At 47.6% G+C, this 13,604-nt stretch overlaps 1 protein-coding gene across 3 annotated transcripts in view; it reads right to left on the bottom strand.

The window, feature by feature from the left end:
- Sytl3 (synaptotagmin like 3) overlaps positions 1-13,604 on the bottom strand; it is a 67,706-nt gene extending 54,102 nt beyond the window's left edge. For 2 of the 3 annotated variants that reach the window (XM_021224633.2, XM_005065922.3), the window contains exon 1: positions 13,429-13,604. The gene's annotated coding sequence lies outside the window, so the exon portion shown is untranslated. The remainder of the gene's footprint in view (positions 1-13,428) is intronic. The other variant, XM_040758140.1, reaches the window with a different exon arrangement.

Here is a 13,604-nt window from a genome sequence, read left to right as displayed (position 1 = left end):
GTTCCAGGCCAGCAAAGGGCCCTGTCTTTAAGAGAAATCCACGCGGGTGATGTCTGAGGAACAACAGCAGGGATTGTCATCTGACTTCCAGATGCATGAACACACGTGTGTACCTGCACACACGTGAGCAAATACACATATCACACACACACACACACACACATGCTGCAGAGACGGATCAGTGGTTAAGACAGCTCTGGAAGAATGACACATGGTTCCCAGCACCCACGCGGGGCAGCTTGCTGGGTAGCTCACAACCACCTGTAACTCCAGCTCCAGGGAATCCAAAGCTTTCTTCCGGCTTCCGTGGACACTACATTCCTGTGAACAAATACACACTCACACATAACTGAAATGAAAGTAAAAAATACTATGTTCAGTGCATAAACATGTACCATGGTCATTTATCAAGTATCGTTCACACACATGCAGTGTGTGCTCTTCCCAATCATGCAGTAGGTGAGCTTGTACCAAACCACCACAAACATATCTGAAATAGTCTCACGGGACCATTTGTTATATATATATAAGGGGAATGTGTATAACCACGGCAACCTCAACATTTCAATTATTTATGTCCTGAGCATCGTTATGCGTCGGGACTCGTTTCTGTTTAGTTCAAGTCCAGAGGTCCTGCATGCGTCCACCTGTCAAGAGCGTGTAGATGACTCAAGGGGTACACTTTCCGCAGTGCCATTATAATTTCCCAGCCTACTGGACCCCTTAGAAATAAGGAGTTCTTTCGGGACTTTGACAGCTACACTTCTGAATTCATGAATGCTGAGCCACAGACCCTATAGCATCAATCTCTTTCAGCAAATGCTCTAAACTCTTTTCTTCATCTGTAGTCTGGGGAGGTCTATGTATTTCAATGCATACAAGAAAGTACATAGGGTTATGAAAGAAATTGATCACGCTGAACTATTTAATAATTGTTACACAGTAGCCTGTGTTTCGTTGATATGTGAGATAATTAAGCCTGGCAGTTATTTAGTGCCTATCATAACTACAAAGGGCAATGATATACACAATGCTTTGAGATATCTATGGTACATGATGGTATAGGAAAATACTTGTGATTTCTATTGGGAACAACAAATTACAGGTTTGGCTGATTTTACCTCGGCTTTTACCTACGTTTATGATGGAAAGAAAAGCTAAATTTTAGTTAAGGTCAGTAGAATTAGTTAAGGCCAGTAGAATTAGTTAAGGTCAGTAGAATTAGTTAAGGTCAGTAGAATTAGTTAAGGTCAGTAGGATTAGTTAAGGCCAGTAGAATTAGTTAAGGTCAGTAGGATTAGTTAAGGTCAGTAGGATTAGTTAAGGCCAGTAGAATTAGGGTCTGAAGAGGTCCCCCAGTGGCTATGAGCACTGGCTGCTCGCTCTTCCAGAGGACCAGAGTTGGAGTCCAACACCCACATGATGGCTCACAACCAATCGGGGATCCAACGTTCTCCTCTGGCCTCTGAGGGCACCAGACCACAAGTGGTATGCAAATATACCCATAGAGTATAGTAAAATTAAATAACATAAAAACACATTCTGAAAAAGAGTAAAGAAGATGAACATATTGTTTCCCCAAGACCAAGCTTATGGGCCTGCAGGCTAAGGAGTATGGCCTGAGAGATTCTGTATTTGCTAGTTTCTACACTGTAAGACGAAGTTAACGTAACAGTCGTGGGGGTTGCATGAATGGGAAAGTTAGATGTCTGAAAATGGGGCTGCTTGGCCTCTGTCACCAGTAAAGCATCCTTAGGTATCTTGTCTTAGTCAGAGTTTCCATTGCTGTGAAGAGACATCATGACCACTGCAACTCTTAGAAAGGAAGACAGTTAATCGGGGTGGTTGGCTTACAGTCTCAGAGGTTCAGTCCATTATCACCATGGCGGGGAGCATGGTGGCCTGCAGGCTGACGAGGTGCTGGAGGGGTAGCTGAGGGTCCCACATCTCGCAGGCAACAGGGAATGGTCTGAGACCCTTGGAGGTACCCTGAGCATAGGAGACCTCAAAGCCCATCCCCACAGAGACACACTTCTTCCAACAAGGCCACACCTCCAATAGAGCCACTCCCTGTGAGATTATGGGGGCCGATGACATTCAAACTACCACATTCCAAAGAAGTTGGTACCGGGGACTGGGGTATTGCTGTGATAGGCCTGCATGCTTCTGTTTGGAGGAATGTGGATTTGGGGACTGTGAATTAGGAAAGCTGTGTAATGCTTTGAGCGTTTTTTTGTTTTTGTTTTTTTTGTTTTTTTGCTTTGAGCGTTCTTAATGGACCATCCTACTAGGAGCACGGAAGACAGTGGCTCCAAGTGTGTTTTGATGAACTGTGGGGTGCTCACTCATGGGGCTTCAGGGGAGAAGAATCTTAGCATGTCACCTAGAAATTGTTCTTGTGATATTTCAGTGAATATGGCTGCTTCTTGCCCTTGACTGAAGAGTCTGCCTGAGACTGAAGAGAAGAGATTTGGATTAATTCTGTTGGCAGAGGAAATCTGAAAACAACCTAGCATAGACTCTGTTGTGTGGTTGCTAGTGTAACTCTGATGGAGATTTATAATGAAAAGGAGCAAACTGAGCAAGGAAAAATATTTGAGAAGAGAAAGAGCGCATGGAAGCAGAATGGAGCTAAGTCCTATGTTCTAGAAAGTAAACAGATTGAGAAATAGATAGAGGGAGTGGTGACCTCAGGACAGGATCCCACCCAGTGAGGTTTACAACTTGTGAAAAGGAATTGAAGAAGAGCCCGGGGCACGCCTTTGATCCCAGCACTCAGAAGGCAGAGGCTGGCAGATCTCTGAGTTCAAGGCCAGCCTGCTCTAGAGATCCAGTTTCGGGACAGCCAAGGCTAGGCAGTGAAGGACAGAAAGATGGTATAATTGGATAAGGGGGCCCCCCGTAATAACGTAGCAGAGCTTGGCAGTTTCAGCCACATGGTTCTGGCTTTGGATAGAGTCAGGGAATAGAAGAAATGGGTTACAGAATTTGACTCTGCACCTGAAGAAAGCCCCTGAGGCCAGCCATGTGTTAGGGGTGTCCCTGAATGGAGGCCTAGTAGAGAGGCTGTGAAGTTGAAGCCTGGATTGCCTGGGAGATTCCAAGATGTCAGAGATGCCAGCATCATGGGATACCTGTGAAGAGCCGCTAACAGGGAATGGAGCCAGCACAAGAGGGGAAAGTGTGTTGCAGTCAACAAAGCTGGATAGAGTTGGCGATCTGAAGAGCACTTGACATCAGACATGGAGACGCAGAGTTTGGAGTTTTCCTAACTTGTTTTCAGGTCTTGCTTTGGTCCAATATTTCCTCGCTATGCTCCCTTCCCTGCATTTTGGAATGGTAATTATATCCTGTGCCAACTTATGTTGGAAGTATGTGATCTGCTTTTTAACTTTGATTTTATAGGGAGTTAAAGTTAAGAGATTGCATGAATCTCAGAAGAGACTTTGAACTTTTAAATAAATTTGAGACTATGATAGACTATAGGGCCTTTTGAAGTTGGACTAAACGAATTTTGAATTACGATATTGCCACAAGCTTATGGGGCCAGGGAGTAGAATGTAGTAGCTTGAATGTAATTGGTCCCCATAATCTCATAGGGAGTGGCACTCTTAGGAGGTGTGGCTTTGCTGGAGTGAGTATGGCCTTGTTGGAAGAAGTACTGGGGGTAGGCGTTGAGGTCTCCTATGCTTAGGATACCGCCCAGTGCCTCAGATCATTTCCTGTTACCCGCAAGATACAGGACTCTGAGCTATTTCTCCAGCACCACATCTGGCCGCATGCCACCTCACCATGATGATAATGGACTCAACCTCTGAGACTGTATGCAAGCCACCCCACCCCCCAGTTAAATGACTTCCTTTATAAGACTTGCTGTGATCAGGGAGCCTCTTCACAGCAGCAGAAACCCTAACTGAGAAATCTCTGTTCCAGACAGGCTTCCTATCAAGGCAGCAGGAAACACAACGTGACAAGGACTCCAGACCCTGGAGCAGCCACCTGGCACGACTCTGTGCCGGAGCCTTCAGTCCCCTTGTTCCCATTTTCCAGATGGACAAGTGAACTACAGATCTCCATTGCAGAGCTCTGAGTCTCCATGGAAAGGAAAACAATAGAAGAGATTGTGGTGGTTGTCCATAAAGCGTTTGCCTCGCAAGCATGAGGACCCGAGTTCAATCCCCAGCGTCCATGTTAAAATCCTGAGAGAGTGGCATTGCGCAGGCAGGACAAACGAACTAGCTCAGCCTAACTAGCAGTGAGGGACCCAGACTCAGAAGACAAAGAGATGGCACCTGAGGAACAAGAGCTGAGGACGGCCTCTGGCTTTCACATGCACACGGTTGGGTGCGCTCTCCTCTGGCTTCTCAGCAAAGGGCTTTCCACTGGGATTTCCACAGGAGGAATCCTGGGGTCCTCAGCGCTCACCCAGTAGGTGTCTTAGGTGGTGTGTGTTTCAGGAACACAGCCATTTACAAAACACTGCTCTGTTCCATTCCCCACTCTGGGCCAGCATCAAGAAGGAGAACTCTGGCGCCCCCTTGTGACCGAAGAGTGGAGTTCATCCGCAAGATCTAGCCATCGCCATTGGGTATTTTATGCAGCACCTTCCAAGAGCCAGGCACTGTTCTGGGGCCTCCATTTGTTGTGTATATACACCCTTCCTGTGATGGGGACTGTAACAGAAGCATGTAAAGAGGAGACAGACACCAGCAGCGAGGAAAGGGGGCTGAAGTTTCTACCAGGAACCTGGAATGAGACGACCACTACCCTTCAGCATCAAATAGACTTCAGACCTTCCTAGTCACCAAGGCAACACACAACACCACAAAAAAATTCCAGAGGGTGCACAGAGTTCTAACAACCAAAGGAAATGCAGAAGGGCGCCCTCAGGCTGCAGCACAGGGACAGTCAATCACACAGACAGCGGTTTGAAAGCAGATGAGGGACTACAATCTGCAACTCACTATTATACGAACTCAAAGCTGAGGATGTAACACAAAATTCTAATTCAAACATAGTCCACATGGCTTTCTGGTGTTCCCATGGGACACAGAGACAATGGTTGGCTAGCCCCAGGTGTGAGCATTCCAAATCCATGTCCCCGTGGTTAGTCTAGACTCTTGGGGATTGGATCCTAGCTTGCTGTGGAATAGTCCTTCTGTGCACTGTGTGACTATATGTCACTTTGATTGGTTTAATAAACAAGCTGACTGACCAATAGCTGAACAGGATAAAGTTAGGGCAAGCCAAACTGAGAATGATGGGATGAGGGAGGGCGGAGTCTGAGGAGTCACCAGCAGACAGAGAATGAGCTGGACACACAGAGTGGGGTTGAGGTAAAGGCCACGAGCCTTGGAGCAGCACATAGATGAATGGAAATGGATTATGCTGTGAGAGCTAGTTAGTAACACGCCTGAGCTATTGGCCGAGCATTTATAATTTATGTTAAGTCTCCCAAGTCAGCTATCTGGGAATCGGCTGGAGGTTATTTGGGGACAGGTGGTCAGGAGGTCGGGACAGGAAAACTCCACCTACACCAGCTCCTCTATGCATTCAACCAAAGGGAGACTTTGTTTTCGTTTCATAAAATTTTAGTATGTCAGGTCCTTGGTCAGCAAAGCGTTCTGTCGCTTGAAACGTATCTTGTTTTTTGTTGTCATTTGTTTTCTATGTTAGAGGATTGTCCTGGCTATCTTTGTATCAACTAGACACAAGCTAGAGTTATCTGAAAGGAGGAACCTCAACTGAGAAAATGTTCCCGTTTTCTTAATTAGTGAGTGATGGGGGAGAGCCCCGCCCATTGTGGGTGGTGCCATGTCTGAGCTGATGGTCCTTGGTTTGTTGCTGGTTTTTGTTTTGTTTTGTTTTTACTCTTTGCTCTTTGGGGCACCCACCACACAGCTCTCACATCATGCACACAGAATCTTATTTTTTCTCACAAATGCCTGGCGTTAACTTGGCTTGTTACTAGCTAGCTTTTATTAACTTATATCACCTATCTTTTGCCTCTTGCGTTTATCTTCTCTGACTTCTGCATATCTTAACTTTTACTCTTACTCCACTGCTGGCTGTGTAGCTGGGTGGCTGTCCCTTAGTGTCCTCCTCTCCTCGTTCTCTTGCTCTCCTTCTTTCTCCCAGATTTCTCCTTCCATTTATCCTCTCTGCCTGTCAGCCCCGCCTCTCCTTTCTCCCTGCCTCGCTATTGGCCATTCAGCTCTTTATTAGACCATCAGGTGTTTCAGACAGGCACAGTAACACAGCTTCACAGAGTTAAACAAAGGCAGCATAAACATAAGCAACACATCTTTACATCGTCAAACAAATGTTCCAGAACATAAACAAATGTAACACACCTTAAAATAATATTCTACAACATTGGTTCTATAAGACAGCAGCCATAATAAACAAGCAAGTATGACGGCCTCTGCATCAGCTCCTTCTCCAGGTTTCTGCCCTGTCTGAGTTTCTGTCCCGACTTCTTCATTGATGGACTACAATGTGAAATGTGAGACAAGTAAACCCTTTCCTCCACAACTTGCTTTTTGGTCACGGTTCATTGCAGCCATAGAAACCCTAACGAAGACAAGGGCCCGCCCACTTCAAGATCCTTTTAAAACACTGACACACAGCATCATCCCAAGGTCATTTGTGACAAGAGTTAGCTTGGTGGTGCTCACTGGCTGTCAGCCCTCAGGAGTCACAAGTGCAGGGAGGGTCGGGACGAGCCCCACAGCGAGACCGGAAAACACAGGGACCAAGCAGAGGCAGGGCATGCTTCCTCCTTGGTTGGTGGAGCGTCTGCACAGTGCCACACTGGCTGGCTTGGTGGCTGGGGACATTCTGTTTACGATGATTGATCACTACAGGCTTTCCCTGGGGACGGTACCATACCCGGTTCAGAGATGTGCGCCTGTTTCTGTTCTTATAAAGAACTGTGCTAAAATCCCTACATGCGTTGACTATCTTACCCGATGACCAACTCCAGGAGAAATGCACAGCCCTGGCGACGGAAGTTAACTCACAGAAACACCGGGGATGTTTTGCATACTCTGGGCTTTCAAGGGAAGCAGTTTACTGAAAGTATTCCTGGTTCATAGTACACTTTTACACGACAATTTCTTAATTTGAGAAATTGCTAATAAAATACTTCCCAGTCAATAGAGATTTTTCTGTTAGAGTGAGTTAGCTGCTCAGGCCCACGGTAGACACCAACACTTAACCATCCTAGCAAGATAGAGAACGTGGCTACAGATTTGATTTCTGGTCACATGTACTACCAAGAAATTTGAAACTACATTGAGTTCGAGACCAGCCTGGTCTACAAGAGCTAGTTCCAGGCCAGCTTCCAAAGCCACAGAGAAACCCTGTCTCAAAAAACAAACAAAAAACAAAAACAAAAACAAAAAAACCAAACAAACAAAAAACAAAAAAACAAATAAACAAAAATCCCTGCATTGGGTTTTTCATGCGTTTTTAAGAACATTCACAAAACAGGCATACTTATCTCCCGGATGCTTCTCACTTCGGTGACGTTTTAGGGTAGCGCGAGAGCGTGAAGTAGCCCTGTGAAATGCTTGCACAGCCTTCTCACTAGTCCATGCCCAAGGGCAGGTCTGTGCGTTTCCACCCTCAATAACCTCACTGAAGACCAGCCACACGAGGCCAGGGAGGGGGCTCAGTGGGTAAAGCATTTGCTTCGGCAGCGCGAGGACCTGAGTTCGGATCCTCGGAGCCCAGGCAAAAGCTGACCAAGCGCTCTGCAGTGAGACTGTCGGAGAGTCAAAAGAGTCCCCCAGACGCTTATGGGCAATGAGACCCTCCTCAGAGAAGGTGGACAGTGAAGACTGACACCTGAGGTTGTACTGTGACCTCCACATACACACTGCAGCCTGAAGTGTCTCCCTCTCCACAGACTGTCCCCTGAAGCCATCACACACTCCACCGTTTCCACATCATTTCTCAGCTCTTCCTTCTTGCCAACTAAATTCCATTTACTCCGAGCGCCTGAAGACAATACTAGGCTGCTGTCCTGTAAATAGCCCAGTTCTGTCCCTTGCTCGTCATGCAGGTCACCCACCCAAGACTTAATCTCCTTACGCACGTTCCTAGGCCTGAGGCCAGGGATGTGTGACACACCCAGACAGCCGTGAGCAGGGTGCTTGGCAGCAGGCAGTGAAAGCTGATGTCAGTAGCAGCCCTTGGAAGAGGAGCCCCCTACTCTTGTGCGCTGGCTAGATTGATATCAACTTGACACACGCTATAGTCACCGTCGTCTGGAAGGAGGGACCTCAATCGAGAAAATGTCTCCCTAAGATCCATATAGAATACTTTCTTTTTCTCTCTCTTTTTTTTAAGATTTTATGTATTTATTATGTATACAACACTCTGCCTCCATGTATGCCTGCAGGCCAGAAGAGGGCACCAGATTGAATTGTAGATGGTTGTGAGCCACCATGGGGTTGCTGGGAATTGAACCCAGGACCTCTGGAAGAGCAGCCAGTGCTGTTAACCTCTGAGCCACCTCTCCAGCTCAAACACTTTCTTAATTAGTGATTGATGGGATAGGGCCCAGTTCATTGTGGGTGAGGCCACACCTGGACTGGCGGTCCTGGGTTCTATAAGACAGCAGAGTGAACAGGCCATGCGGAGCAAGCCAGTAAGCAGCACCCTCCATGGCCTCTGCATCAGCCCCTGCCTGCAGGTGCCTGAGCTGTGTGAGTCCCTGTTCTGACTTCCCTTGATGATGAACAGCGATGTGGAAGTGAGCCAGATAAACCCTGTCCTCCCCAGCTTGCTTTCTGGTTATGGTGTTCCCTCACAGCCATAGAACGCCAGCTAAGACGTGTCGTTAGTCTTCAAAGGGCCACACGGAGTGCTAACTGCCTCAGCCCCTTCCTCATTTCCAGTCAGAACCAATCATCCCCCCCCTTCAACTTTAGCCCCTTTTACTCTGTATTTCTTCATGGTGGCTTCAGTTTCGTGTTTCCCTCTAATGAGGCTTTCAAGTTGTAGTGGGAGGTAGCCAGTGCCTGGCTTGAACTGAGAAACCCTGTGAACGCAAACATCGTGACCTGTGGGTTTACTAAGCCAGAAGCAGGAAGTAGCAGAGCAGGAAGGAGACAGTCGGGCAACCGGGACATGCAGAAGGCAGCAGTTTTAGAACTCGGAAGCACGCAGGCAAACCTGAGTCATTTCCAAACTTGAACAGTGGAAACGATCGCATACATAGAAACGATCTCATGCAGAGTCACACATAAACCCCGAGACCTCTCAGACCTACTTTTCTCCGATGTCTATAATCTCCTTTGTTCAGGAAGGCCGAAGGGGGAAAGGAGGCCATTTCTCTAGGACTATGAGGCACAGGGCACTGTGTGCGGGGCCGGTGTGTGTGTGTGTGTGTGTGTGTGTGTGTGTGTGTGTGTGTGTGTGTGTGTTTCCATACAGACACAGCAATCCTCACCCGTGACTGACCAAAGCCCCTAGTGAGTACCTGGAAACACAGACAGCACCCACCCCGCATACGGTGTCTTTTCTCCCGTGCCTATAGGAAAGTTTCAGGTATAAATAGACATAAGGGATCAACGGTTGGTAATACCGTAGTATCGTTCCACTTCTGTCCCCATGATGACACCTGACACAGAGCAGCACAGGACACAGAGGGGTTTGCTTGGCTCACATTTTCCGGGCACGGGGAGAGGTCAGAGCAGAAACTCAGCCTCAGAGAGAAATGGATGCACGCGCTTTGCCTGTTCATGCCCCGCTGGCCCATCTTTAACACGGTGCAGGGTCCAGTCAATGAAGCGGCACCGCCCACACCAGGTGGGTCTCCCCACTTGAATAAACAATCAAGGGCAGAGCATGGTGGCACACGCCTTTAGTCCCACCACTCAGGAGGCAGATGCTGGCATAGTTCTGTGAGTTCGAGGCTAACCTGGTCTACAAAGCAAGCTCCGTGCTAGTCAGGGCTACACAGTGAGACCCTGTCTCAAAAATTCAATAAAATAGTCATTCCCAGACCAACCCGATCTGGATAATTCCTTAGGATCACTCTTCCAAGGTTGTGGTAGGTTGACAGCTAAAAATAACCCTCTCATGTGCTGTAACAAATTATTGAACCCAAACATGCGAGGTGCTTACTTCTAGAATTAGGTGTTTCATATTTTTTTATTCTGGTTGCCCCAGAGTAACTGAAAATGTGAAGGACAGAACCATGGTTTTTGACTGCATTCTTACTTTTGTCTGTGCAGTCATATCGGATCCCAGGGGCAGGGAGAGATACACAATCCAGACAGCCTGCTCCCGGGTGTGGTACAGTCTTGCAGCATCACATCACTAGTTTTATTGACCTTCTGAGTGAGGAATTGTAAACATAAAACTGAGTCAGAGCCGGGCAGTGGTGGTGCACGCCTTTAATCCCAGCACTCGGGAGGCAGAGGCAGGCGGATCTCTGTGAGTTCGAGACCAGCCTGGTCTACTAGAGCTAGTTCCAGGACAGCCTCCAAAGCCACAGAGAACCCTGTTTTGAAAAAACAAACAAAAGAAAAAAGAACAACAAAAAATCTGAATCAGACCCAATCTGCATTCAATAAGTCAGAAAAACCAATCACAGCACAGGAGAATGCACAAACAAACCAATCACAGCACAGGAGGGTGTGAAAACAAACCAATCACAGCACAGGAGGATGCACAAACAGGTGCTTCAGAGGAGGATGCTTGGGAAAGGAACGTGTGCTTTAATGGACATGGGGAGGAGAGAAAGGTCTAGAAGAACCAGAAGGGGCTGACCAGGGCACAGAGGTAGCATCTACGATGGGAGCTGTAAAGAGAGACCTCATATAGGATGGCAGCCTGGACGGGCTTCATTTCTGTTGTTGTAATAAAGTATGCCAGCCAAGGCGGCCGAGAGGAGAAAGGGGTTGGTTTCATGTTACCATTCCAAGTTCGCTGTGGGGAAGTCAAGGCAGGAACTTGAAACAGCCAGTCACATTGACGGGGCAGGAAGAATGGAAGCACGAGATTCACTTGCTTGTTTTGTGCTTTGTTCCTGGCTCATCTCCCCATTTCTATACGGGTCAGGACTCCCACGCCCTCCCCCATCTATGGGATGCTGCCATCCACGCCAACTAACTTAGGAGAATTTCTCACAGACACGCCCACAGACCATCCCAACGTAGACCGTCCCTCACTGAGACTCTTCCCAGGGAATTCTAGGTTGACGGTTAAAGCTAACCGGCATGCAGTCCCATGCAATTGCCTCTTTCGGGGAGGGTGTGGCCATCTATGCTCTGCGACCTTTGCACACTGACAGTAGCACCAAGCATCACACTTGTGTCTGCGGTTGACACATGCCCGTATTCATTCCTGCTATGGAAACATAAAACAATGATTGTTGCTGTCCCGGGCCCAACAGCCAACCTTGACTTTGGCGTTGAGGGCTGGCAAGGGGTCAAGTACAGGGAATGGAGGACCGAGGACAAAAGAGGCTGGGAGGGGGAGGGCTCCTTGTTTGTAGGCAGGCCCTTGTTTCTTCGTCTACTGATGTGTGCTCTTGGAGCTGGCAGTCACTGGCCCAAAGGGAACGCATGTCAGCTCTGTGTGGGGGCAGCACAACAGTAGGGTGGAGCCAAGAACAGCGCATGTGTACAAGAGCACACTGTCTGCTCTCCCTGTCCGGCTCTCACAGCCTGCAAGCCTCAGCCTGACAGCAACGCAGCTCAGGTCCCTTGGGGGCTGCACCTCAGTCCAGCTGCTTCGCCACAGCTGTTTTCTTAGTTTCAATGTGAGGCCACAACATTTCTGCCTCCAACGCAAGGGAAAAGCTGAGTGGCTACACAGACCTTGACGTGGTCCCTGAGAAATCACCTTCTTTACATTCCTCTCACAGCTTCTTGATGGAGGCTTTTGGAGGCCAGGGAAGGCAGGTGGTGGGTGAAGAATAGAGATTATCTCTAGTTCCAGCCCAAACTGGACGCCCGTTCACAAACTTCGGAGATTTTGCAGAGATGACTGTTACAAGAGAGCCTTGCACAGGAAGGGGGCTGTGTGCTTAAAAAGTGTTTCTTTCATCATTAATCATTGGTGGGTTTTCCGGGAAGACAGCAAAGCCCCGAAGCTCTGGCCAAGGCTCCGTTCCTGTTTTATGTGCGTTTTTTACAGTTTCTACAAGTTTGATCAGCCGCAGATCCCTTAGAAGGTAACACATTGAGTGCCAGCAGGGGCATATAGCCCCTTGGGCAGAATCTCGGCTCATCTGTAGCAATCCTTTGTGTCAGTCCTCACTTTGGTGGCTTCTAGCCACTCAGCCCCCCCTGAACCTCAAAAAATCAGTCAGAGTAAAAGGGGGGAGGGATGGTCACGATTTTCACAGCTTAAACTTGATCTCTTCATATAGAAAGCCAAGGAAGTGAGATTAGCACGATGATGTTGCTGTAGCTACACTGACAACTGTCACTATGGTTTTTTTGTTGTTGTTCAGATAGCCACTGTTTACTTAGTACTGGCTCTGGATCGGGCAGTTTAGTAAGTACCTTATCCGCTAATGATCACTGTGGTAGTCTGAACCCAGAACATCCACTCTACAGGCTGGGAGAGAGAGGTGGGCATTTGGTAATTTACCTGAAGTCACTCTGGGACCTAGGTCTGCTCAACTCAGAAACCCAACTGTTTGTTTGGATGGGCAAGTTAAGATGTTATAATCTCCAATTATCTTGGCTGAATAGTTTTTCCTCTATCAACTCTAATGTCAGTTAATTTGTTAATCTAATATGCATTTTCCTTTGACAACCTATGTCAAGCCAAGGTATCTGTTGGGTTTGAAGGAAGCTCAATTAAGAGAAATTTAAGGTCCTTTAACCCCAGTACAGGAATCAGAGGTAGGTGGATCTCTATGAGTTTGAGACTAGCCTGGTCTATATATAGTGAGTTTAAGGCCAGCCTGGTGTATATAGTGAGCTCAGGCCAGTCAGTTCTACAGAGTGAAAACCTGTCAAGACATATAGAGAGGTGGGATTTAAATAGACCCTGGGTAGCGATTTCTTTATTGTAAAATTATATTTAGCTTTTACCTCCAAACTAGAGGTCAAAGCTGACGAAAATGCTCTAAAAATCAGTGAAGTTAGTTGAGGACAAAACAATAAGCTGTACGCAGAAGCCCTCACAAGCTAAAGGCCCCGGATGACAGGCTATTGCCTGAGAAGCCCCCGCCACATGGCTTTGGGATGCTGATTTGTTTTGTTCTTTAAATCTCGAGTCACTGTCTCCATGCCCTTTCTCCCAGAGTCTCCTATTCAGTACAATCGAGAGGCATGCTACCTTACCACGAGCTCGTTTATTCCTGCCATCAGTTTAAGGAGAGCTGTGACAACTGCAGTTTCACCCATCCTGCTCACAAAACCACGGCTCCCGCGTAGACACGAAGTTTCGTCCTACCTTAGTCTGGAAGATGCCCTGATGAGGAATATCTGTCCTGTGTGTCCTTCCTTCCCGCCAGGCACCAAATGAGGCTGATGCTTCACATGGCTATCCCAAGTGTGTCTCCGGCTAATCCCATGTCACCAAGGACCCAGACAGCAGAGACACCCTCATGCCACTCTAAGGAGCTCAAA

Source organism: Mesocricetus auratus, unplaced genomic scaffold, assembly GCF_017639785.1.
Source record: "Mesocricetus auratus isolate SY011 unplaced genomic scaffold, BCM_Maur_2.0 Super-Scaffold_100018, whole genome shotgun sequence".
In the NCBI taxonomy this organism is placed as follows: Eukaryota; Metazoa; Chordata; class Mammalia; order Rodentia; family Cricetidae; genus Mesocricetus; species Mesocricetus auratus.
This window is presented reverse-complemented; position numbering and strand designations above follow the sequence as displayed.